At 37.4% G+C, this 25,140-nt stretch overlaps 1 long non-coding RNA gene and 1 pseudogene across 1 annotated transcript; one reads left to right on the forward strand and one right to left on the reverse strand.

Moving 5' to 3' along the window:
• Positions 1-10,768: 10,768 nt before the first annotated feature.
• LOC136281039 (uncharacterized) lies at positions 10,769-15,338 on the reverse strand. The gene is made up of 4 exons (XR_010717533.1): positions 14,917-15,338; positions 13,551-13,612; positions 12,705-12,796; positions 10,769-12,224 (listed from the first exon to the last, which is right to left on the reverse strand). It is a non-coding gene; the product is annotated as an uncharacterized lncRNA (long non-coding RNA).
• Positions 15,339-15,416: 78 nt separating this feature from the next.
• Positions 15,417-21,397, forward strand: LOC131782719 (uncharacterized; annotated as a pseudogene).
• Positions 21,398-25,140: the final 3,743 nt, after the last annotated feature.

Here is a 25,140-nt window from a genome sequence, read left to right on the forward strand (position 1 = left end):
CTCTACTATTAAGGAATCACGTACTCCACCTAACCACCGAGATTGTTGATCTGACTGTGGCAATTTGTAAAATCATGGATACTCTTTTTGGCGTCTCGAAGATGCCGGCACCCCGACAAAATAATTGAAACTTGCAACCTCCGCAAGTGTTAACAACCCTTTGAAATGTCTTTTTGTTTTTGACAACTACACAAGGAAAGGCTATGCATATGCAACTTCGGTGCCTTCTCGTATAACTAAACCCACACGGTGCCAGCGAACCGACTTAAGTGCACAGCAAATCTCTATATCATCATGTAATGAGATACTTATATCACCGATAACTAGCTCAATCAGCATATAGCGTTGTCAATCAATTAGCTTTTTGTAAACATTCTTTGACTTCCTCCGGCAAAGGAATCATAGATTGATCTTTACATTTTTAGTTTTCTTAGTGCAATAATTCCTGGGAAGGTTTTTTCTAAATATCATGCAAATAGGACAAAAACCCTCTTTTGATATTTCGGGGGTTGTTTTCAATCTGTTGAATTTATATAGCTGTGTCCACACACTTGTCATAACAACTAATATACTGAGTATGGAGTAGATTTAATGACACCATGTATATTTCATAGTCGCTATCGAAGTACTTTTGCTGGACTTGATGTTGGTCTACAAGATGGAACACAAAAACTTACACAAGGAATATTTTACAGTAAATTATAACCATAGCTTTTATTTTTAACATGTGGACTCAGTATATTGTGTTCATATCGTTTATTGGTTAAAACTGTCTTTGTTTTGATGCTACTTTGTCTGACATAGGAAAAGTATGTCGGGGACAAAGTATTTCACCCAAACCTAAATATTTTCTTTGCCAGCTTCAGGTAATGTACAAGGAATTTAAGTTTAGTTGATAAAACCGAAGTTTATGTTGACAGAAATACTGAGGTGTCAATAAATTCGTTACATGAGGTCACCCAACTCGGGAAATAGTCACGGTAAAAATTTTGCATATATTTGATGCAGTCACACTAAAAAAGTTATTTCTCGAAAACTAAAATATATTTGTCCACAAAAAAACACACCACAATTATAAGGACATATTGGGCTACCCAAACATGAAAGTAGTACTGAAAGCAAATTTTGGGTGAGCTTGCCGCGTGTTTGTCTGATGCACGTTGACATAAACTCTTAATTTTCTTTAAATATTGAGCTGCCAAGTTCAAGCACCGAAAAAAATTTTACAAACCAGATCCGTTTCCTATGGCTGCTAATAAAATATTTGCGGCAAAAGAAAAAAAAAAGGCTAAAATAAATCCTTTTTTTTTTCCTTAATTTTGTAGTAACGTTCGGCCAATGTCTGGCATGGGAAACAACGTGAGATTTGAGTTTCTTAAATGGGCTTTTCCTTTCCGTTGTACAATAAGGGGAGCAACACAAACATTCTTATATTTTCATTTTATGCAAAGGAGCATTTGAAATAGCTTGAGACGATTTTTCATAATTTTGTGCCCTTTTTTTACATTGAATTCGCAATTTCAATCACAAGTTCCCTGATGATGTATGTAGCGAACGATTTTTCCCTGAACCGAGCGATTTTGAATATAATTTCCTCTTTCAAGTGTTGGTTCGACCTTATCAAAAGCGATAGTCTATAAAAAAGAAGCCAGATCGAAAAGGCTGCGGACAGACGGGCCCACTTGATTTGGCTCCAAATTTTTTTGCATGTAAACTTGGGGGTTAGGGGTTTGTGACTCAGCGAAAGATATTTTAGGTATGAAATCTAGTTTTTGTTAAGAATTACGGCTCAAGGCCATTTGGAGACCCTCAAGAACATGGAAACGAGGCGTGGTTAAGACGAAATTTTTCAGGCCTGGGCTTCCTTTGCTTCCCCTCATTGTTTGGTGTCTTTTGTTATTATTATCATATTATTATTCTAATCATAAAAACAAATGTACAATGTCGTTCCTCTTGGTTTTGCAATGGTAAATTTCGTAGGAAAAAACGAAAAAAAGAAAGTGGTTGAACGCGCTTATTAGCACAATTTACTCCTACCGTTTTTAGGTTTTTAATATCCCTTGAAACATACTAATACCGTAATCAGAAGCTTGTAGTAACTGTACATATGTCGAGTTAGAACCTTTGTTAGTTTGCTAAATCAACCTTTGTCAGAGATTATTTGCTACAGGTGTTCAGAGCAGGGCAACCTCAATGCGCTTGCCCCCTCTCCCAGTAGAATATGCCGATAAGGTTCTGTTGCTTTAAGGTCGCAGTCTCTCTAGAAGCGGACGCGGTGCATTGTCGGCTCAAAAAATTTGATCTCTTTCAACTCCTTCCCATGAATCCGGTCTTAGTCTAAAAGTATCCGAAGCAACCTTGTATTTCCCGAAATAATGGAAATAACAATTTTCCCCCGTGCGAAATTCGGAGGTCGCTCGAAGGCTTATTGTTTTGGATGGTATTAACCACCATAAATGGATCGTTTTTTTCACAAAATTCTTGTTTGAAGAACTTTTTCGCTTCGCATATTTAGATCATTTTATAAGGAACAAGTCGCGGTAAATCTTGTTTTTTATTTGTTCAGTGGTTTTTGACAACTCAAAATTATTTTGTCGCTAAACACCTATTTCCCTCTGCTGCCATGACCGTAAACGTGCAACTTTCAATCTCGCCTCTGCTTAACATTCCAACTTGTTCCGATAGACATTTTTATTCAGAATAACTAAAAATAAGATCGAGGAGGATAAGTAAAATTTCAAAAATATATTGTGATTTCGGTTTAATTATTTTAGCAGAGCGGGCTCATTTACGAAAATTACACGCAACACTGCACAAAGAGCGGACTCAAATATATATGAAATTTACGTATACAACTTATGGTTGACGCCTGAATTGAGCACTTTGAAGCTTCTTTAAGCTTGTTGATGCCATAAACAGCATTTAGAAGGGAAATTCTCAATTCCATCCGCCGAAAGTTGACTCTTCGCCCTAAGCGACCTACTGTTTTCTTTATCACTCGTATTGAAATGAAAAATGCAGGAATAACATTTTCGATGCAAAATCTTCTGTAAGAGCATGCTCCTAGATTCATTACTTTGGACGGCCTTCGGCGCTCGGTGTTATCTTCTTGTGCGTTCACCTTAAAAAAATCTCACGCTACACCTGGAGGATATCAACTTCTCGAAGAACTCGGAATAAATTTACAATTAGATGAACAATAACGTACAATAATACCCATCAGCGCTACTCTCAAAATACAAACGTATGACAAATTCATCGGCGGAGTGACTGTGGCGCTGTTATTCGTAATTTCATTCATCGCTACACACGTGCATTGCATGTGGCCACAAAGTTTGTTGGATGTGATATATATTACTACGACCCTTATAAAGCCACTATCACACTGACAACGACGCATTTTTTTTAAGAAAGATGGCTTCAAATCAGACTAACCGTTTTCAGAGCCTAGATTTAACACTAGAAAAGTTCGTAGACGGACAGGAAAAGACAACACCAAGAAAAAGACTTAATAATATGTTGCTCTGTTCCATGAATTTCTTTTTTTGAAAGGCGAGACGAGGCAAATGAACTATGACACCTGAAGCGCTGAACAAGTTTCTCAGTGAGTTCCTTATAACGGTTCGCAAAAAAGAAGAAAACTAGATACGAGCCTAATTTCTTAAGGGCATTCTTCGCTAGCTTTGAGCAAACATTCGAAGAAAAATGGAACTATGGACTTTGTCTTGAAAGACATCTAGTTCGAGGAAACTCGGAAAGCGCACCAGTCAAAGCAAAGGGATCCTAAAACGGAAAGGCATGGGCAACCGCCGAATGCTTCTGCTGCTTTAAGTGAAGAAGATGTTCAAGTTCTGTTTGAAAAGGATCTCTTGGGAAGTTTCACGGCAGAAGCGCTTTTAAACACGGTATGGTTCAACAACATAATCCATTTTGGGTTACTAGAATGCAAGGAACACAGAGAAATGTGTTCAGGTGAGACCTAAAATTTTGTCAAAACTTCCACAGGGCAGGTGTACCTCGAATTCGCTGAAAGAGAAACCAACACTCGTTTAGGAAACGATCCACGGAATGTAAAAGCCATTGCACCGAAAATGTTTGGTGTGCCGAGTAACCAGAATGTCCAGTAAAGGCCTACAAAGTCTACGCAGAAAAGCGACCCGCGGAAATGAAAACCGACGATGCACCGTTTTACTTTGGCAGTAAATAATGTAAGATCTGGAAACAACGACTTGCTGCCAACTGATATTATGCAACTGTCAGGACACAACGATCAAAGTATCACTAGCTACTCTACCGTCTCACAGAAACAACAGTTGAATATGTCTCACACTCTCACTGGAACGTTTGACTCGCCATTTTTTAGTTAGCAATGGAATCAGATGGCCGCTCGCATTAATACGAAATTTAGAGGAAAGAGGAGGACTCTTATTCACAGACTTCAGAAAATTAGTTTGTTTTGAAAACACAAAGATGGCACAATTAGTCTATCATTTCCCACAAAAAAATTATGGGTCGGATAATTAAACAGAGTTAGCTATTGTTCAACAAAGCCGCGTTCTAAGTTATTCTAAATGTGGCTAATCTTAGCATATAAACTTTACTTATTATGGAGAGCGTAAATAAGGCATAAAACGCGAACTAGAAAATCATTTATCTGACCAAAATAATGCATTTACAAACAGGTTAGGTGACGGCAGTGAAAGGAATAAAGTTTGGAAAATAGACTGTCAGTTAATAAAAAAAAAAGTATATTAGATATTTAATTATTTTGTTCACTACTTCAGAAAAAGGAAAAAAAAGAGGCGTTCTCGTTGTGAGAGGGAATCGAACCCCAGTAAGCCTATTTAGAGAGCGCAAGCGTTACCACTGCACCACACGGAATGATCGCTAAAAAATTACTTTACAAATTTTTCTTTAACGATCTTTTTAGCGCACAAATTTTCCTAAACTGATGCATGTTTCAAATGAAAATGTGTTAATGCAGCTTTATTAGGATAGAAACCAAATATGCGATATCACCCACGCATTCAAACGGCTGCTTTGAAGGTCGGATTCCATGCGTTGCTCTTACTCAAATATTCAAAAAGACTCCAAACTTACAGCCCCCACAGCCAGGTATTGTTACTGAAAATACTTGATGGTAAATTCTTCAACTCGTTGTTGTTCAACCACCTATCAAACATAATGAATTTATTTTCAATTGCATGGTACAACAACAGAGTTCAGAGAATAAGAGTGCTGCCCTAAAAAAAGTTATTATTTCTGTTCTCAGGCTCTGATAGAAAGGCCTAAAATAAACCCACAATTATTACATAATAATTTGTATATGGGGTTGTCACATTTTTCCTTTTCCTTTTTTTTCTTTTTAAATTTTTTTGTCCCTTCGTCCAAAAGAGAATATTTATAGGAAAATTGAAACACAGACCTGAGTACTGAACCACATAGAATATTCTCGACTTGTTAATGTGGCTATTTAAGGAAGAGGGAAAGGTTCAAAGGGCGAAATTCTACCCCAGAATAATTCCGTTAACAAATTTCCTTTCAAATGTCTCTTTGATAATCTATTTCGCGAACAGATTTTCCTGAACTAATGAATGTTTCAAAGGACATTTCATAGTCCAAGTGTTAATGCAACTGCAGCCATGCGGCCACTCTAGATGGGTATTGCTACTGAAAATGCCTGATGGTAAATTCCTCAGCTGGTTGTTGTTCAACAGCCTATCATAAATAACTTAATGTATTTTCAATTGCATTCTATACGACAACAAAGTTCAAGGAATAAGAGTGCTCGAAAACTGATAAAGTTACTTCTCGTCTCCAAAAAAAAGACAAACAAAACAAAAAGCCAAAGCAAGTAAAAGCTTTGGCAACCCTTGTGTGCAAAAAAAGCAAACAAAAACAAACGAACAGGGTAAGGTATGAGTATCATTTGGTTTCCGGTTCACGCGACATTTCCCAATTATGATCTACTCACGAGAATGTCTAATTAGTTTATTTAATTTATGAGAATTATATTTTTAACATGGATACATTTATCTTGTAGGAAATGAAAGACTCAAGTAATTTTTACTCACATAGATTGTCACATTATACTTTAAGCGTTATTTATTTGCTTGATTTATCTCGTTGCTTTAAGCCCATGCTCCCACGAAATGTCAGTATTGAAGCCATTAGAAATATGTAAAATCGTCATTATTTAAATCAAAGGTTCAGGCCGATGTTGCTTTGAAATGAAAGTCTCCTAGATCATGAATCCTCCTAAGTTTCGAATCTTTAGTCCATCGTTCATTATTTTACATCCGGATGTTTAAATGCAATTGTATTCCAGAGAATAACACCCCTTATAATTAATAGACTGTTCTTTCATAGACTCGCGAGTGCGCACAAGAAAAAAAAAATTGTGCGCGCGCCATTTTCAAAAACACAACCACACGCATGACAAAAAAAAACGATTTAACTGTTACTTCATCTCTTCAGTCGAAGGAAGCGAGTACAACAAATGACCGTCATTTAATTGAGTACTAAACATGCCTCTGATGAAATCTATTTGCAAAAAGTCATCACAAAGAATCAAACTTCGAAGTGTGTCAGTATTTTCCCGCAATCCAACTAAGAACAAATTTGAAATATATGGGCGAGTCGCCCAAAATTTGTTTTGACTCCTACTTTTATATTTTGTTGCCCAATATGTCCTAATAATTGCACAGCAGTTTTTTTGTGAAAATGTATTTTAGTTTTCGAGAAATGACTTTTCTTGTTCGACCGCTCAAAAATGCGAATTTTCACCGTGAATATTACCCGAGTTGTGTGACCTCGTGTAACGAATATACTTGACTTCCGATATTTCTGTCAACATAGAAAAAGCATAGAAAAAGACAGAAAAGGACACAAATACATTTTTTTTTAACAGGCTAGATTGTCTTGAATGTAAACGCGGTATGAAATCCATTTCTTTCCAGAACGAAACTCATTTTGGAATAATGTAAAAGGTACCTTAGGGACGGACCATTAGATTTTTGAGGAGGGGGGGATTTTTGCTAATTGTACGATGTTTTTTCTTCCTTTAAGGCTGTGATCGATTTTTTGTTACCAAACCCCCCAGCCCCCCCTCGCACCCCTAATCAAAAATCTAACGGTCCGTCACTCAGATGCTCTCAGGTCCTAGAACTTTTTTTGCGATGATATAATTTGGTAAAGATTAAAATTACTGTACGTCTGCATTTGTTAAACAGACCATTCAATTGCATTCAGAACTCGATGTGTGCACTTCTAGTGCATTGAGTATTCTTTTGTAACATGGCCAAAGATCTTGCGATATCTACTGTTCAAGCTATTGTTTCTTTTCAAAGAGGCATCAGAATTATTTTCGTGTCAAATTTGCAAGCGTTACGACCGATCACGTTTCCGCAACGTTTTAGGACAACTCGGCATCTATTCTCCATTCAGTTGCTATTAACCTAAAATCTTCAATGTAGAAGATAAACGAACGAAGTTTGAACGGTTAAAAGGAGATATTGGTCAATTTTCAGAATCATGCAAATGATCTTTGACACGAGCGCAATTGAGCAAACACATGGATTTGTGTTGTTTTTAAGAAGTTGGTGGATGGAAGCTATAGATCTACCCGCGGGTTTAAGGTAATCCGTGACCTCATTGGTGTATAAACTATGCACTGATATGTTTTTCAAGCCCGATTAACGCCTGTATTTTGAGAATTCTTTCGTACAAAGTAGTGAATTTTTAATATGCAAATTAAGGTCGAAGAGAAGGGTCTCCTCTGATCAAGCTGGTATGTAAAATATTTCAGCTGAAGTTTCCATATTTTGTCTGTGAACTAACTGAATTCATCTTGTAACTTGTAGCAAGATAGTGTTCCCAGAGCTACATTGTTGTAGTCGCTGCGCGCTGGACAAAATCTTTGACATTTCACACTTTCGATCGCTGTTCACAGGGGTGGTCTGGTCAAAAATCATTTTTGACTTGTGGCGACGCAAAAAAAAAGAGAGACAATTGGAGAACAACTAGAGTATTCTTGAAACATGCGTCCTAAACCCTTTTCATGGGCAAAAAATAAAGAAAACATTTTTCTGACGGGAAGTCGAGAGGACCGCTCTTAGTGAGAGCAGCACTTAAAATCATCTCTTTGTGCTATATTATCTCACTGGTCAGTCGAATATACTTCCAGTACGTTTCGATGGTAGGGTAAGGCCAAAACCAAGGGAAAAATTAAACATGTTCTAGCTCCGCAAATCATTGAAAGTTGGGCAAACCACGATCCTTTGTCGCGCTCGACTATGTATTCTTTCCTTTCAGACAGGTTTTGTGCCTTTCGGTTCTGGATTTGCATTGGATTTTATCCAAGCCATTTGTTTCCTTTCTTCTCATTTCAAGTGAAAGTCTTGTTTAAGTAGTCAACTTCAATTTGTTGGGGAAAATCACCAATGCAAAATCGTTCATAACGGAATTCAGAAAAAAGTTTTTGTTAAAAGTTTTGTATGAGGCTACTTTCATATTCTATTTCATAATACATCTTACACTTTTCTAAACATAAACCATTCTTTACATTTATAACCTCAAAATCTCTCTAAAAAGAAACAATCTCTTTGATTCAATGCTGTACACACTTATCATCTACTGAATATTCCTGCCGCCCCTAACAAATTTGAAAAATATATTACACCCAAAGGGCTTGAAAAAGGACACAATGAAAACAACCTTAATTTAAACGCTGAATGTAATGGATATCAGCAGGGAGAAAAGTGTTCTCCCAATGGCCGGTTTTGTTTCCTATTACAAATCATTATCAGCATTTCTATTTTATGATCGCTAACAAATTTCTGGGTGCCGTTGGTTTAGTTCAAATGCACCTTATCGAGCGCGACAGTAATTTAGGAAGTTCCGTGTTCTGCTTCAGATATATGTTCCCTCGTGGAATATTATTTTTCAAGAAACGAGGCTTCCTCACAGGTCTCATGTTGCTTGTATCCCTGTATCCACTTTATTAGAAATATAGCCAGCAGTAGTTAAATTCAATTACGGTTAGAGAGTCCCGGATATCTCGGTAAAAACTTTACAAATTCGTAGGAGTCAGTGAGTCATATATTAAGGTCTTTACCAGTGGTACTTTGTTGCTACTGAGCTTGAGGTAAGATGATTCAGAGACGCTCGAATATTGGATCTGGATTTAGGAAGGATTGGTTGATGGGATTAGTACCCCCTCCTGGCCTCTCAAACAATTTGTTCGGATTAATCAAGTTTGTAAATTTATGGCATACTCTAATACTGATTCATAGACGCTTGGAGATAAATTAAAGGTGCATGACACATTTCTAAACCTCACATTCAGCTGTTGCGCTCAGTTCAAGTGCTTTGACTGCTTATTCAAACTAGGCTCTCGTGTTTTAATCAAATAACAGGTGTCACTGGGCTGATTGTTTTTCTTTTTTTCTATTTCTTTTTTTTTTCTTGTTTTGTTTTGTTTTTTCATCCCTTCATTCAAAGGATAATAATCATAAGAAAACTGAAACACAGACCTAAGCACCGAATTACACGGATATTCTTAACCTAATAACTAGACTAGTTAAGAAAGAGGGAAGGGTCAAAGGGGGAAATTCCATCCTCGAATGATTCCTTTAACAAATTTGTTTACTTTTTTTTTTCTTTGTGGACAATCTATCACTGAACGAATTTTCCGAAACCAATGCATGTCTTAAAGGACATTTCTAAGTCCAAGTGTTAATGCCGCTTTCTAAGGATAAGATGCGACAGCACCCACGCATTGAACTGCCTACTTTCAAGGTTGGATTCTGTTTAATATATTTGCCTCTCTTTTGTGCCGGCCTCATGTATTTTTTTAAACTTTAAAGATCGTATGCTCGTAAGTTTGTTTTTAACAATCTCAACTTTTGTACTAACAATAACGTGCACTAATAACCACCAGCGCTACATTCAAAAATACAAACGGTTTAACAATTTATCGGCAGTGTGACGGTAGCGGCGTGATTCGTAATTTCGTTCGTCGCTACATACGTGCATTGCATGAGGCTACCGAGTTTGTCGGATGTGATACATTATTACGACCATTAAAAAAAACCACCAACACAATGATAACGAGACTTGTGAAAATCAATTCCCCGCGATGGATATTCGATTAGATAAACTAAAAGCAGGGAATTAGACAGGAGTACCGAACGCTACGTTTAGCTTTTCGTAAATACTACGAGTACGTTTCGGTAGTAGCTAATACCAACACTGTGTGAAATAAGGCGTATCGCGAAGCTGAAATCACACGATACGAACCCGTATTCTTCGAGAATACGGACATACCCGGACGTACCGTGTTCCAAGACATGCGACGTGTCCACCGAGTGTGAGGAACTGTATTCGTTCCAATTAGGACTTAACCCGTGGCATGGAAAATCCGATGTCAGGATAGGTCATTGAAAATGCGGCGTGTGGAGACCCCGAAATTTCCTTATACTTTCAGACTTGCCGCAAATAATGGCGTACCGTATACGAGCGCGCGGTCTGTAAAATTGTGCCTTTCTAAAAATTGTCTTTTCCACGGTGAGAACAGTTTCAAGCATTCTTGTCCCGAAATTCCACGGTACTAGACGAATCGGTCGGTATCCTAGAAGCCGAAATTTCACGGTACATGAAGAATAGATTCGTATTCTAGATTTTGATATTCCACGGTACGAGAAATTTCACTCGGCATTCTCGATCCACACCACATACTATCAGGTGTTCTTGGAAAAGCAACGAATTCCCCCGATAATTCTGCACCCTCTTACTAGTGTATTTTTCTCAGAACCTTTACGCCATAAAACAATAAATTATGTAATATCTAATTAATAATCCTCAAAATGGCCAATTTACAGAATCTATTTCATCATGTGATGACTAGCAACCAAGTCTAACATTATGCACAAAAGGGAAAAAGTTTTAGATTGTGTGTAATAATTAAATATACTAAGCTAAAAGTGCTTAATGCTTGACATGGATGGAAGCAACATTTTCAATATTTACATAAATCATTACACCACGACAATTATTTCAGTATGACAAAAAGACAATTATCCATCAGTCGGATATGAAGACAAGAATAACAATAAGAAATGTCTATACTCTAATATTAGAGAGTAATAAAATTTTATCAAAAACAACAATAAATTCTAAGCAAGTCATACCATGTTAACAACTTAGTGGCCCCTGGTTATTTACTGAACTGGAAAGTGCCTTTTTAAAGCCAATTCTTAAACATAAAAGTTGTTTGAAGAGCACAATAATTCAAGAAGCTTGTTTGAAATCATTCCAATAAAATTAACTGTGGCATATCCAAAACTGTAGCATTCTTTACAAAGGTCTTCAGTACATCTGATACTACTTCAACAATAAATGGAGTTGATCACTGCAAAATTCTATATTATTTAAGGATTCTTCCCACAGATTTTTGAACTGTTTCCAATAGCTGGCAGCTTGTTCCAATCAAGATGAGAAAGAGAGTGAGAAAGTGGCATCATTTGTTAATTTTTCAGTTTGTGAAACCAGCTAATGCAATATGCAAAAAAAAACATTTCGTGAGTTAGGGTTAAAAAGGAACCATTCACCCTAATCCCCATAAACCACCTTGCCATTCTGTCAAATGAACTGAATTAAAAACAGAAGACAAAACATACAAGTTATGTAAATAAAGAACACTTAGGCATTAATTTAGTCCCACAGTGACTGTAGCCATCTGTTTGGCCTCCTTCGGATTATGACAGGGCTGGTGTCCAACATATGCAAGGGTTCCCCATCGCTTTCATCACCACTGCAATGTTGTGGGGACTGTGGGGAGGGAGGAATCCTATTTGGAGAAGGACACCTCTCAGGGCTCTGTCTATCACCAGGAAGGAGTGCCAATGCAGGTGAGGAAGTTGGTGGACTGTGTGTGGATGGCTCTCCTTCTACTCTTTTATTTTTAGAATGTGAGCTTGAGGAGGCAGATGGCTGGTTATCAATTTTCTCCTGAAGTCTCTTTAAGAGAGGAGATAGCTGTGGACTACGCTACGGCAGTGACCTCACAACCCACACAACCTCTTGACTGCCCTCACCATTCTCCTTGCCACTCATGAAATTTGCATCAATTTGTTGCTGAGCAGTCTTCTCTGCTTTATTTCTTCTGTCAGGTAGATTGTCGAGGTATTGTTGTCTTTTCGTTTCATAATATCTTGACACAGCACCTGGTACATAAAAATAGTATTAGGTAAATTGCTTATTATTTATTTATTACCCAAATTCATGAAAAAGTCTTTGATGGGAATCTTGTCCTAACATTGAAAGCTACTTTTCTCAATTTTATCCATTCATTCTCTCAAGTAAATGGCAACCTTACATCAACATTCGATGAGAAAGTCAGGTTAGGTCATTTGCAAATTCAACCTATTAAATTGTTTGATATGCATCATATGTGTCTCTTCGAAGTTAAGTTTCATTCAACAGGAACAATAGGAGTCTTCTACTAAAGGCAGGCACAAGATGGGTTATGCACCTTGAAAAGCTATGTTTTAGGGTACTCTAGACAACAAACTTTCAGATGAAATAAACAAAAGTTAAAAAAAAATTTCTTACAAGGTGACCATTTAATGTAAATTTTATGCACACTCTAGTAGCACATTTATGTATGTACTTTAAAGAGAAAATCATATGAACACATCACTTACACTTGATAGTTGACTTTTCATAGCCATTGTCTTCTTTTTCCAGTTCCTTACAAAGAAATCCTCGAACAGCACTGTTGTGGGCAATATCAATGCTACAAAGGAATGTTATAGTAGTACTTTGTTAGAAAGGTGCATAAAGATGAACAAAATTAAATATAGGTTTAAGTTAGTGACCAAGCTTGTTTGGAAGGTGATAAAATTTTTGTGTGTTTATGAACTGAGACTTTGTCAAGATCTGTGAAGACGTAAAAAGTAAACAAGGCCAATTGCTCGGCATCTTGTCTAAAATAAGATATTCACCTGGCCAACAAAGTTTGCTTGTAGGAAAATGCTTGAGGGAAAATCACAGACAAATAAAATTCTGTCTTCCCCATTTGCCAACCAATCACAAAAAATCAGGGGACTTTGCAGAGAGCCAGAAACAAGTCACTTCAAGTTGTTTTAAATGACAGAAAAGACCACAGTACACAAGAACACAGGCTTCTCCATCTCCTCGCGGTTTGCTTGGATCAAAATGGCAGACTATTAAGCATTGTATAAAATATTTTTATGTCTTGTGAAAGTATTGCTTTTCAGTCACAAGTAAGCAAAGCTTTAATTTGTCCTGCAAATTTTAATTTGGCTTCTTGTTTTGAAATGTGCCACCCCTCTAGGAAGGACAATCTCTTAACTTTGGTTGTCCTTTGTCCCCACCTAGAAAGGGAAATTAAGCACTTTGACTACACCCTTTGCAAAGTCCCCTCCCTTACCCAAGGTCCCCCTGCAGGAGATGGCTGATGATAGGTGCATTTCCAAAACATTCCACAGACAAACTCTTAATATCCTGAATAGATATCTTTTACTCACCCTTCACTTCCACAAAACTAAAGTTCAACTTCTTGTTTGTTGTGCAACAAGTGCACATCACCCTTAAATTCAAACAAAATTAATTATAAGAACATTAACGTTTCTTATAAGAACAGTGTATGTGGAATCAAAGGTGAAAAGTGAAATAAGGGAGTTAAGTTCAAATTCTACTAATATCATGGGTAACAAATTATGCTTACAATTGTGTGGTTTTCTAAAATTTCTAGCCAGAATACAGGATGTTTTGTTTACAAAAACAAACAACTTAGGGACAAATAAAGAAATAAATGTTTAATCATTTGTCTCATGACATAGACTCAGGCTATCAAAAGTTTGACAGCAATGTTTCCTACTGCTACACTGCTAGTCTTTGTCAGGCAGCAAGTTTGAATGTTTACATGTTGCTATATGTAGTACTTTGGTGTTTTGTAATTGGTATGTTGTAGTACTCTGTCCTTGGTGCATTTCAATCCTCATTATTGTTCCGACTAGCAGATGTTATTCCCTCATAGGTCTGCTTTGTTACTGACCGGCTGTGATGCTTTTTAACTGCAGCCATCCACACTTTTGATCCCACTCTCTCTATTGATGTTATTAGGGTAAAGTTTTATGTGGATGGTTTCTTCATCAATAATGATAGCAGAATTTAAATTCCTTAAGCATGGATGCCCACAATCAAAAAGCATAACAGCTAGTCAGTAAAAAAGCTGACCTACGGGAGAACAACATCTGCTGGTTGGAATAATAATGAGGATCAAAATATCCCAATGACAGAGGACCAAAATGTACCAATGACAAAACACCAAGGTGCTACATATAGCAACACATAAACATTTGACTTCATCACCTGATGAAGAAGACTAGCAGTGTAGCTGTCGAAACACCTAATCAAACTTTTGATAGCCTGACTCTAAATCATGAGAAAAATGATTAAATGCTCATTTATCTATTTAACCTCCATGGACAATAACATCCTCTTTAACTTAAGGACATTTTTGTAAATTATTACAGAAAAAAACAATCCATACTGAACTATGTGCAGTAACCTTCTTCAGTAGCTTTAAAACTAAATTGCAGAAGTTGATTTTCAGGCACTATTGGCAAATGATGTCTGACATTCTCAAAAACACTGAAGCAATCTTTGAGCCCCCCCCCCCCCCCCCGTGTATTTATTATTCTCGGCTCAGTTACAAACAAGCCATATAACATGCGGTATTAACATCACAAAGAAGATAACAGATGCTTCTTTCAAAAGAACTAATGAAGGGAATACTGTCCCACAAGCTTAAAATACTTCCCATACCAGAATCGAAGCTTAAAAGGAAACGCCTATTGGTACAGTGCTGGAACAAAAATTTGCACAAACCTTTAGTTGCTTTGGAACAGGCCCACAGTGGATATTCTCCTTCTCGGTCGACTGAGGTTAGCGATCGAGCTTGTGTCGTACGGTCTGTAGTTCGGTCTTCACCTCAGCCACTTCTTTACAAGCGTTTTCCAGTTCCACGCTCAAACTGTCTAGTTTGGCATTTTGCCGCTTCACTATATCCCCCAGTTGTTTGATTGTGTCGAACAACTGTCGAATTTCTCGGTTTGAGACCACCAGGTTCTACCGTTTTCTAATAGAATCTTCTCGTAAAGGCTCTGGATGGGATGGAACTGCACTTGATCGGGCGCCGGTTGATGAGCTTGAGCCGAATGGTCGTCGACTCAAAGTGGTACTGGTATTATCACTCCGGAAGAAAGTTGCAGCCACATCGATGTCAAAACTAAAACCGTCCAGCGAAGATTATGTGACGCGTCCACTAGTCGAGCGACGCTACTCTTTCCCCAATATTTCGTCTGAGCGACCCGTAAGCCAATAATCTGCTTCTAGAGCAACCACGTGAGTAAGACTAACCAATAAGCGCAGTCTCATTGAATGTCACGCATTTTGTCGGCACTTCTGTCGGCACTTAACTTGGCAGCATATTAATCGATTGCTCAGAGTTCTTCACTAGGACAGTATAATAGGTGAAAGTACGGATCAATTGAAAAGGAGATTTTGTGAAAACTGCGATTCTTGGTTTGGGGAAAGCTTCTATTATGATCACATATGTGAAAAGTCCAGATTGCAGAGATTAAACGTGAAAGGTGAGTTGAGTTAATAATGAGGTTGATCTTTCTGAAAGACGGATTCACAACATAGGTCGACGATAGTTGAAATTCCTGAAAAGTTTTCTTCAGTCCTCATAGTGTTTTAAGCCCGGGTCGCACAAGACATAACACTCATGATTATTTGCGATGGTTCAAAGTTAAGCCGTTTTGAGAGTAGGAAGAATCTAGTTCTGCACGGGCTGGACAGAACTGAAAAACCTCTGCGGATGGACTCGCGCGTGGGGGAAACTGGGGACGACAACGTTAAACCATAGTAACACGTGCGTGAAATGGCGGAATTTTCGAAAAAAAAAAAAAATGAACAGCGCCATTTTTTACTCCAGTTAAGACTTAGGTAGAACTTGCGCGCTTAAAACCTTCACCAAAGACCGACTGGTAAGAGTGCTAAGACATATGTCCTAAACACAAACCAAAATTTTACAGTAAAGACAAGAGTCAAAGATCTCTGCTAGAACATCTGAAAGCATTACCAACCTTTTTTTATAAATAGTAACTATCACCTGTAATATCAATTAAGCTCGGCTGTAACAGGTACTATGGGTTACGGGTTACAACCCCTAATGACAACGCTACATGCGCAGTACTTTTACAGCTCTGTTCAGGCTGTCTGCTTTGGGCTGTGTTTATGTATTTACATTCAAAACTTTGTTGGGGCAGGGCCAGGATTTTTCTGACTTTTTCCTATGTATCAACATAAGGTTCACCAATCAATTACATGTACAGTACTTCAGTTCTCTGTGGAAAATGACATTGAGATGTGGAAAAACACAATCTGTTGCTTTATAAAGTTATATGTAAACAGCTTGATGCAAATTGACCTTTTTAATAATAATAATTTTTCTTTATTTGCTTTTGTTTTACTTTTGACTCTTGGGTACACACATCCGTTTGTGTGTAAGGGTTGTTATTTTATACCCCAGGAAATACACCTGTAGCAATGCTATTGCCTGTTGCTCTGTAAAAGGAGCCTCACTGTATATCAGTTCATTGATGCTGATGGATCTAACATTCATCTTGTGTTGTTTAGTCACTCCTAGAATTGGTGACAAGTTCTACTGTAACCACTGCAAGAAAACTGCGAGCAAAAGTACCTTCTACGAGAATCAGACACTATATGGTGATATTGCATGTGGATTCTCTAGTCAAAATGTGGAGCTTGAGTCATGGACTCTGATTCAGAAAATGAAGACCTGCTCTTCCTTGTTGGGATGATGAAGACAGGCAGTTCTTTTCAGAAGGAGATTCTAGTGGTGGTGAAAATGATGTAGATGATGAAATGTTACCAGAGGAGTCCTCAGTGGAAAAACATGAAAGCTCCATGCAATCAGAACAGCAACTCTCGGTTAGTTTATAGAATATTATTGGTTCATACGGCAAACTAATACAAAAAGAGCAGATCATAACATTGCCATCTCTCTTAATGACCCTCATAAAATGGCTTTTGCTCTTAAATCACTCTTCTTAGCTTAGGTAGCTTAATCTCTCATAAACCAATAGAAAAATGTTTTCTGGGGATTACTTTTCCAACTTAAGCTAGGTTTTACTGTTTTATCTTAGGTAAAAATTTAGATGAGGCAAGTGCCTCGTCTTGCCTCAGGCTACAGTGTGGCTACTGCCCTGCTTTTATGTGTAAAATTTCTTTTAGTGAAATATTTTGATATTCATTTTATTCCCAAGTGATGTAAATACATGCAGAATGATGTACATGTATACTGAACCTTAAGTACTATTTATTGCTATTGTTTCTGATGTACTGTTATTTCATTTCAGGAGGATGATGTAGAACAGTATTCTCATGAATGGAAAACAGTGCAAAAAAAATGTGGTAAACAGAAGGAACCAGGAAGTGATTGCACAGAACTGAGGGCTTTGCTTTTATTCTTACTTCTGTGGCAGGCAATGTTCAAAGTTGCAGACAGGGCTATTGTTCTATTCTTAAACCTGTTCTTATCTGGTATTGGTAAGATGATGCAAGCAGAAGTTCTTATTAACTTTGCTAAGATCATCCCAGAAACATTGTACATGATTCGAAAAAATCTTGGCCTTCAGAAGGACAGTTTTATTAAAAATGCAGTTTGCCTCAAGTGTTAAACTCTCTAAAATTTTGATGAATGTGTTTGCCAAAGGCCAAATGGTGAGGTTGTATCAGCAAAATGCAGTCATGTGAGTTATCCATGCCACCCACACCAAGCCCAAAGGAGGCCATGTGGTTCCGTTCTGATGAAAGTTATGAGGTCAAGAGCAGGAAAGACATTCTTGTATCCTAGGCAGGTTTACTGCTTTAAAAAGGTTACTGATTCATTACAAGACCTTATTAACAAGCCAAACTTCATGGAAAACTGTGAAAAGTGGAGAAATTGTTCCACTCAGCTGTCAGACTGTTTTGAAGGAAGAGTTTGGAAAGAGTTTCAGTATGTGGATGGAGAGCCCTTTCTTGCTATACCAAATAACTTTGCTCTCATGTTGAACATTGACTGGCTTCAGCCCACACTTCATGGTTCAAAATCCATTTGTGTCATTTACATGGTTGTAATGAACCTTCCAAAAAAGGAACGCTTCAAACCTGAAAATTTTATTGTTGTTGGAATAATTCCTGGGCCTAAGGATCCTAAGCATTACATCAATTCCTTCCTGCAGCCATTAGTAGATGAATTTAGTGACTTGTGGGATGGAGTTATCTTAGACACAAACATTTCTGGAACTGGGGAGAGGTTCTGAGCTGCTATCTTAGCTTTGTCAAGTGATATACCAGCAACTTCAAAATGTGGAGGTTTTATTGGCCATACTGCAAAGAAAGGTGAGTGCACAAAGATGCACTATAACTAGAGTGTTTTATATTTTTGTATTTGTGTATGTATACCTACCAACTCACATGTCTTGGGACTCAAAAAACTTCGATCTTAAGTCAGCCCTCACCAGCTGACCAATTCCTCACACCTAGCAGGAAGGTTTGAGCTAATACATCCTCTGACTTTTAGAAGGGAAGTGCTAGAGACGAGGTTGTGTTTTCATGTGTTAGGAAGTTTAGAATTGTTTGGGACTGCATTCGAAGTCTTTGGATTATCTCCAGATATGATCAGGTTCTCTATCAAAAATCCTGGCACTTGTAGGATAAAAATCTCGCACCTTTGGCTAAAAAAAGGGTTGGCAGGTATATATTTGTTGAGTGTGTAAATACATGCTTGTTGCACTGGCATCATTGTTTATATGGTGTTTTACTATATTTTCAGGATGCAGCAAATGCTTTAAAAAATTTCCAAGAGCATCATTTGGTGATAAACCTGATTTCTCAGGATTTGATAGAGAAAGCTGGGAACAGCAATCAAATGAAGACCATTGAGCATCTGCAGAGAAAGTTTGCCAAGCTAAAACACCAAGTGATGCCCAGAAATTTGCCTCTTCAAGAGGAGCACATTACTCTGTCCTGTTCCAGCTTCCATACTATGATGCTATGAGATTCTCACTGATTGATCCCATGCATAACTTGCCTCTTGGGAGTGCTAAACATGTTCTTAAGACTTGGACTGAAATGGGAATTCTGAGTGAATCTGACTTGGAGAGAGAACAGAAACGTGTCAGTCTTGTTAAGCCACCATCTGAAATTGTGTGCATCCAAAGCAAAATTTCTGAAGGATTTAAGGGATTCACTGGTGACCAGTGGAAGAACTGGGTATGTTTTTACTCCTTTTTTGCTTTAAAGGGAGTAATACCCAGTGGACATAATGGAATGTGGACAGCATTTGTACATGCCTGTCAACTGCTTTGCAGAAAAGTTATCACCAAGGAGGAGTGTATGGAAGCTGACCACAAGCTGATGCGATTTTGTGTAATGTTTAGAAGCCCTCTGCGGGAAGGAGAAGTGCACACCAAACATGCATCTTCATGGCCATTTTAAGGATTGCATACTTGATTATGAACCTGTTTTCTCTTTTTGGTGCTTCTCATTTGAGAGGTACAATGGAATTATGGGAGATTACCATACAAACAATGTTAATATTGGTAGGTATTAAACTCTTATTTATAAATTTTAAAAAATGAAAATTAATTCTTTCAAACTGGTCTTTCCTTTCTTGACATTTTGATAGAATGCAGTCACGCCATATTCTTGGAAAAAAAAAATTATGTGAACACTCAAACCTCCATATTCAAACATATATGTACATGTATACATGTTACAGAAATATAAAAGTTTAAAGCAGACAGGCCATTAGGTCTGTGGCAACAAAGCACTTAATATACAGTGTAGTAGCAAAACTCATTAGCTTTTGACCAGACCTGAATGACCAACTGACCAAACGACTGACTGTCAAACTAAAAACAAATAATAATAAGTCCACAAAAGTATCACATAACTTTTTATTATTATCAAAATTTTATGGTGGACTTAAATTTTAACCTTGCACCTGCCAGAGGCCTGATACCCTGTTTGTGGCATGTTGCTTTTTGTAAGCCTTTGCATAATGCCTAGATGTATCAGAATACATTATGAACCATATGTTAACTGGTTTTCATTTTATTATCCCCAGGAGTTCAAATTATATTTCCAGGAGGCATGGAAGAGTTCCAGCAACTTATGGATTGTGAAGGCAAGCAAAAGGGAACTTTATTAGAAGCAAGTGTCCGTGTCCAGCAGTTCTGCAACATGGTTGAATCTGAAACTGGCAGTCCAGTGAATGTTAACCTTAGTAAATCTGAGACTCAAGTACCACTACCACCAATCAAAAGGGGATGCAATGGAAAGTGATGATGTGAGGAGACTACAGAAGACTTACGAGGCCATGTATGCTGGTGGTAGAATCATCCATGTTTCCAGCTTCAGTGATAAGTTCAAGCACCTTTTATACAAAGGATACTGTTGTGCAGCAGACTCAGCTTGTCACCAACAGCCTTTGATGACTCTAGTAGACCTGCTATCATTAGGGACTTTCTGCAACATGATGTGGTTATCAAAATGGAGAATGGAAAATCTCAAAAGATCACCCACCTTCTAGCATTAGTTTAATGGTATGCTAGGCATCCTCAGTGCAACAGGTATTCAAAACCTGTAGAGATTTGGGCGAATCATTTCGAGTCAGTTATTCCAGAACATGCCTTTTATGTGCCAGTGGGAAGATTCCAGTCTAGCTGTGTCTTTTAAATATCAAGTTCCACTTCTGCGCCATCAGAAAAAGTTCATGAAATAATACCATTACCAAACTCAGTTAGAGTCTAGCATTATGGAGCTTTAATTTATGGAAAGGAAAACAGATTGCAGAAAGTGGATTTGGTGTTGGTACTTTCTCAATGAACATCTGTACATGATTGAGTCTCAAGATACATTTTCATTTCTAGATATTTACATTCTGAAACATTTTCCTAAGTTGGATCATGATAAGCTGAATTGGTTGACAAGAGCAATTATTTTGGTTACAGACTGAAATAAATCACTGATCACATAACATGACATGTTAGATTAATAAGAATATTGTATTTAGATTTTTATGTACTGTCACAATTCAGTCAATTTGCAATTAATGTCATTTGATTATGCTATTGCCAAAAGTGGTTTGCACAAGTAGTTCTTTAATATAGCAATAGGTACCAAATGTATTGTGTGATCATGTACAACAGTTAGTGTATGAAAAGTTATGGTATAACCTCTCATAAAATAGCTGTAGTTATTTATTTTTCCACAATAAAATATTGAAACTTTAGTATGGTTCTTTAAGGGAAACCCAAAATATTGCTGTCAGTGTTTCATATCATTTTTTATCAGTTTTTAAATGTTACATGTATTACAATCCACTGGCTGACTGTTGGCCAAATTGCAATTTTATGCAACAACAACAACAACAACAACAACAAATTTATCGAAGTATTTCCTAACAGTACATGGCATTACCTATTAGTTGAGCTGAAGAAAATACAATAAAGCTCGAATCATTTTACAAAAAAAGTTCCCAGACATTGTTAGTAATTACGTATCTTTAATATGCTATGTTTAAAAGATGAGCCACTAGGTTGTGCTAAAACTTTTTGTCCTGATAGCTGGGTTGTTGCCTGTTGTCATATATCATATGCCGTGAAGGATAAGATTGCCATCAGCAAAGCAATTGTTGCAAATTATTTTCCAACTTTAATGTTCAAAACGTTAAAAAAATTGGAAAGACTGAAAAAACCCTAAGAAGTTTAGAATCACCAAATCGGATCGACTGGCACAAGGTTTCCTTTTACATGAAATTAAAAACAGAAGGTATACTTAACTTGAGTTTAAACACTGAATGCGAAGGCGCAACAGTATAGGCGCGAACAGGTACCCCGCCTTAAGCGCTAGGTAAAGGTGCGAGAAGATACTGAAAAAAATACATTCAAGCGCACGCGAAAGCCCGGATAAGCAAAGGAAGGTGAAGATGTATGTGCGTAAATTGATGATCTCCAGAACGTAAACTTTTTAAAAAACCTTGGTACTTGAGAATGGAAGAAGGCTTTGAGACCAACGACTGACGACACGAATTACCGAAGGATAATGAACTGATAGTGAGAGATCGCTAGAGATGTACAACTGAACAGTCGGCCATATGTTCTCCACGCATTTTTAACTATAAAATTCTGAAGGGACAAAAGAGCACAAGCGTTTGTGGTTTCCAAGTAACATGCTAGGACAAAGGTACACAAAATACATTCATTCTACCACAAAATACATCCGTGCCGTTAAGTATCAGACCCTTGATATTCTTTGGCGATTAACGTACACAGGGCGTGACTTGTCATGACACGCCGTGTCACGGGTGTCAGGAACATGACACTCTCTGACACGCCAAGTTTCCCGACACGTTGCGTTCCGATCTGCGACTCGTCGGGTCAGTCGTGAAATATCACGGCTCCAAAAATTCCACGAAATTACTCATTTCACGCAGTGCAAGGGAAAAAACATATTCCAGCTTCGCAAATCATTGAAGGTTGGGTGAACCACGACACTTTGTCACGCTCAAGACTGTATATTATTTATTATCAGACAACTTTCGTGCCTTTTCGGTCCTGGATTTGCTTCGGAAATTAACCAAGGGTTTTGTTTCCTTTTTTCAAGTTTCATGTTTAGGCTTGTTTAAGTTATAAACTTAAGTTTGTGGAAATAAACACCAAAGTAAATTAGTTCACAACGGGTTAGGGAAAGTTTTTGTTCAAAAAGTTTTTGTTTGAGGTCACTTTCATATTCTGTTTTATATCATAGCGTTCACTTTTCTTTCCATTTCGAATTCTTGTGCAACCATTTTAAATTTCGTGACAACTAAAAAGGTCTATTGCTAAGGCGGCTCATTTTATGCAGAAAAATTAACATTTAGGGAGACAAATTTTTCTAAACAGATGCATTTTCCAAGTGACTTTTCCTAATCCAAGTGTTAACGCTTTAAAAAAAGAAAACAAGAAAGAAGGCAAAACATCTCTGAAATTTGGAAAAGAATTGTCGATGAGAACATTTCCCTCTTACCTACTATTGTTTCTTTTTTCCAATTATTTTCAGAACAACTGTAATTTAGAGTATTTTGTATCAATTTCAAGTCTAATTCACTCATGGTATATTATTGTTTCACAGAATCACGCTAGCTCACTCTGAAAGTCTCGTTCCACTATCGACCTTAGATTAAAAACAAAAAAATTCTGATAGTTTTCAGAATTCGTGAGAGGTATATACTGACACAGTAGAGAATGCTGAAGGGGCGCTCTGATTAGCTTGTCAAACTCCGAATATTCTGAGTTTTTCACCGCTGGGAGATTTGCGCGGGATTTGCGCCCGAAAGCATTGTAATCGTTGCAGGAATAATTTAGTTTAAATAGTTAATTTTAATTTCACTGTGTTAGTATACACCAAAACAACTACTCGCATCAGCATCATTGGTAAATATCATTAGCGGTTTGATAAATATCTACCACTACCTACTTCCACTTCGCTGAATAGTTGTTAGCTATCAAGAATTTTTTAAAGAGGACAGACTTAAACTCGAGCAAGTGGTACACCAATCAATTTTTTACGATGTAATTGGTCTTCCTTTTCCTTATCCGTTTTTTTTCTTTTGGGAATAAAAGCGCATGCAAAACATCCCGCATGTTATCACGGAATTTCTGAGTGAAATAATTCTGAGTCAAAGTAAACTGAACGCTAGATATAAGATTTGTAAATCTTTTCGAGATCGCTTAGAAGGTCCTCGTCAACATGGTTTGGAATGTATTGGTTGTCTCGACTGCAAGTCATTTAATTATTTGGGAACCGTGACCGGCAATCAACTCTTGCAATTTCCAAGTGTCTACAAAGATTGAAGTTTTCTAACGATATCTTTTTTTTAAGTTTTAAATTCAGTTTTACTGAGTTTTCAGTTTTTCATTTTTATCTAAATGACAAGTAAAAAAAAACCCTTCGAATGTGCATGTGTACTCAAGATTTACGGCAATTCCGTTTGCGATCCGCGATTTCAATTTTTTGCCAAATTTAAGTATTCTAAACACTTTTGTAAATTAAACGACGACTCCGTGCAATGTTAATCCAAGCTGAGACAACTTAAACAAATTTTGTTAAAGGAAAATAGCGTACCGCGAGTAAACAAAACGGTTGGACGAAGTTTGAATCAGTACAAACGAAACACGGCTCGATGTTGTTGTCTTTCGATTTCTCCACCTTCAGCCGTGGTGTGGTCTAGTAACGTTATTAAAGAATTAAAAGTTAAGTCCCAACGATGAAAATAAACTTCACCGGTTAAAATCCTACAACTGAATTTATTTTTTATAAAAAAGCTCCGCAAGACATTTAAACTGATTTCTTCAAAAGCCTTTATGCACAGACTATTATGAAGTATTCTTCAGTAGAATGTCATTGTTTACAGATTGTTTTCGTGTTCTCTCAACATCCCAAGTGGTTTACATACGACGGCAAAGCGATGCTTAGCTATCCCGGATTAACGCACGCGAGATTTTCGCTTGTGATCGTTGCAGGGTAATAGGAGTTATAATAATCTCTTTGTGCTATATTATCTCATTTTTTTCGTATATACTACGAGTACGTTTTGGTAGTGGGGTAAGGCTAGAACCAAAGGAAAAATTAAACATGTTCTAGCTTCGCAAATCATTGAAGGTTGGCCAAACCACGGTCTTTTGTCGCGCTCAAGACTATAAATTCCTTATTTTCAGACAGGTTTTATGCCTTTCGGTCCTGGATTTGCATTGAATTTTATTCAGAGGATTTGTTTCCTTTCTTCATGTTTCACGTGAAAGGCTTGTGTAATCAACTTTATTTTGTTGGGGAAACTCGCCAGTGGCAATGTCGTTCACAACGGATTCAGAAAAAAGTTTTCGCTAAAAGTTTTTGTATGAGGCTACTTTCATATTCTGTTCTATATTACATCTTACACTTTTCTGTACACAAAATTTTCTTTACTTTTATAACCTCAGAACCTCTCTCCGTGAG

This window comes from Pocillopora verrucosa, chromosome 5 (assembly GCF_036669915.1).
Source record: "Pocillopora verrucosa isolate sample1 chromosome 5, ASM3666991v2, whole genome shotgun sequence".
Classification (NCBI taxonomy): Eukaryota; Metazoa; Cnidaria; class Anthozoa; order Scleractinia; family Pocilloporidae; genus Pocillopora; species Pocillopora verrucosa.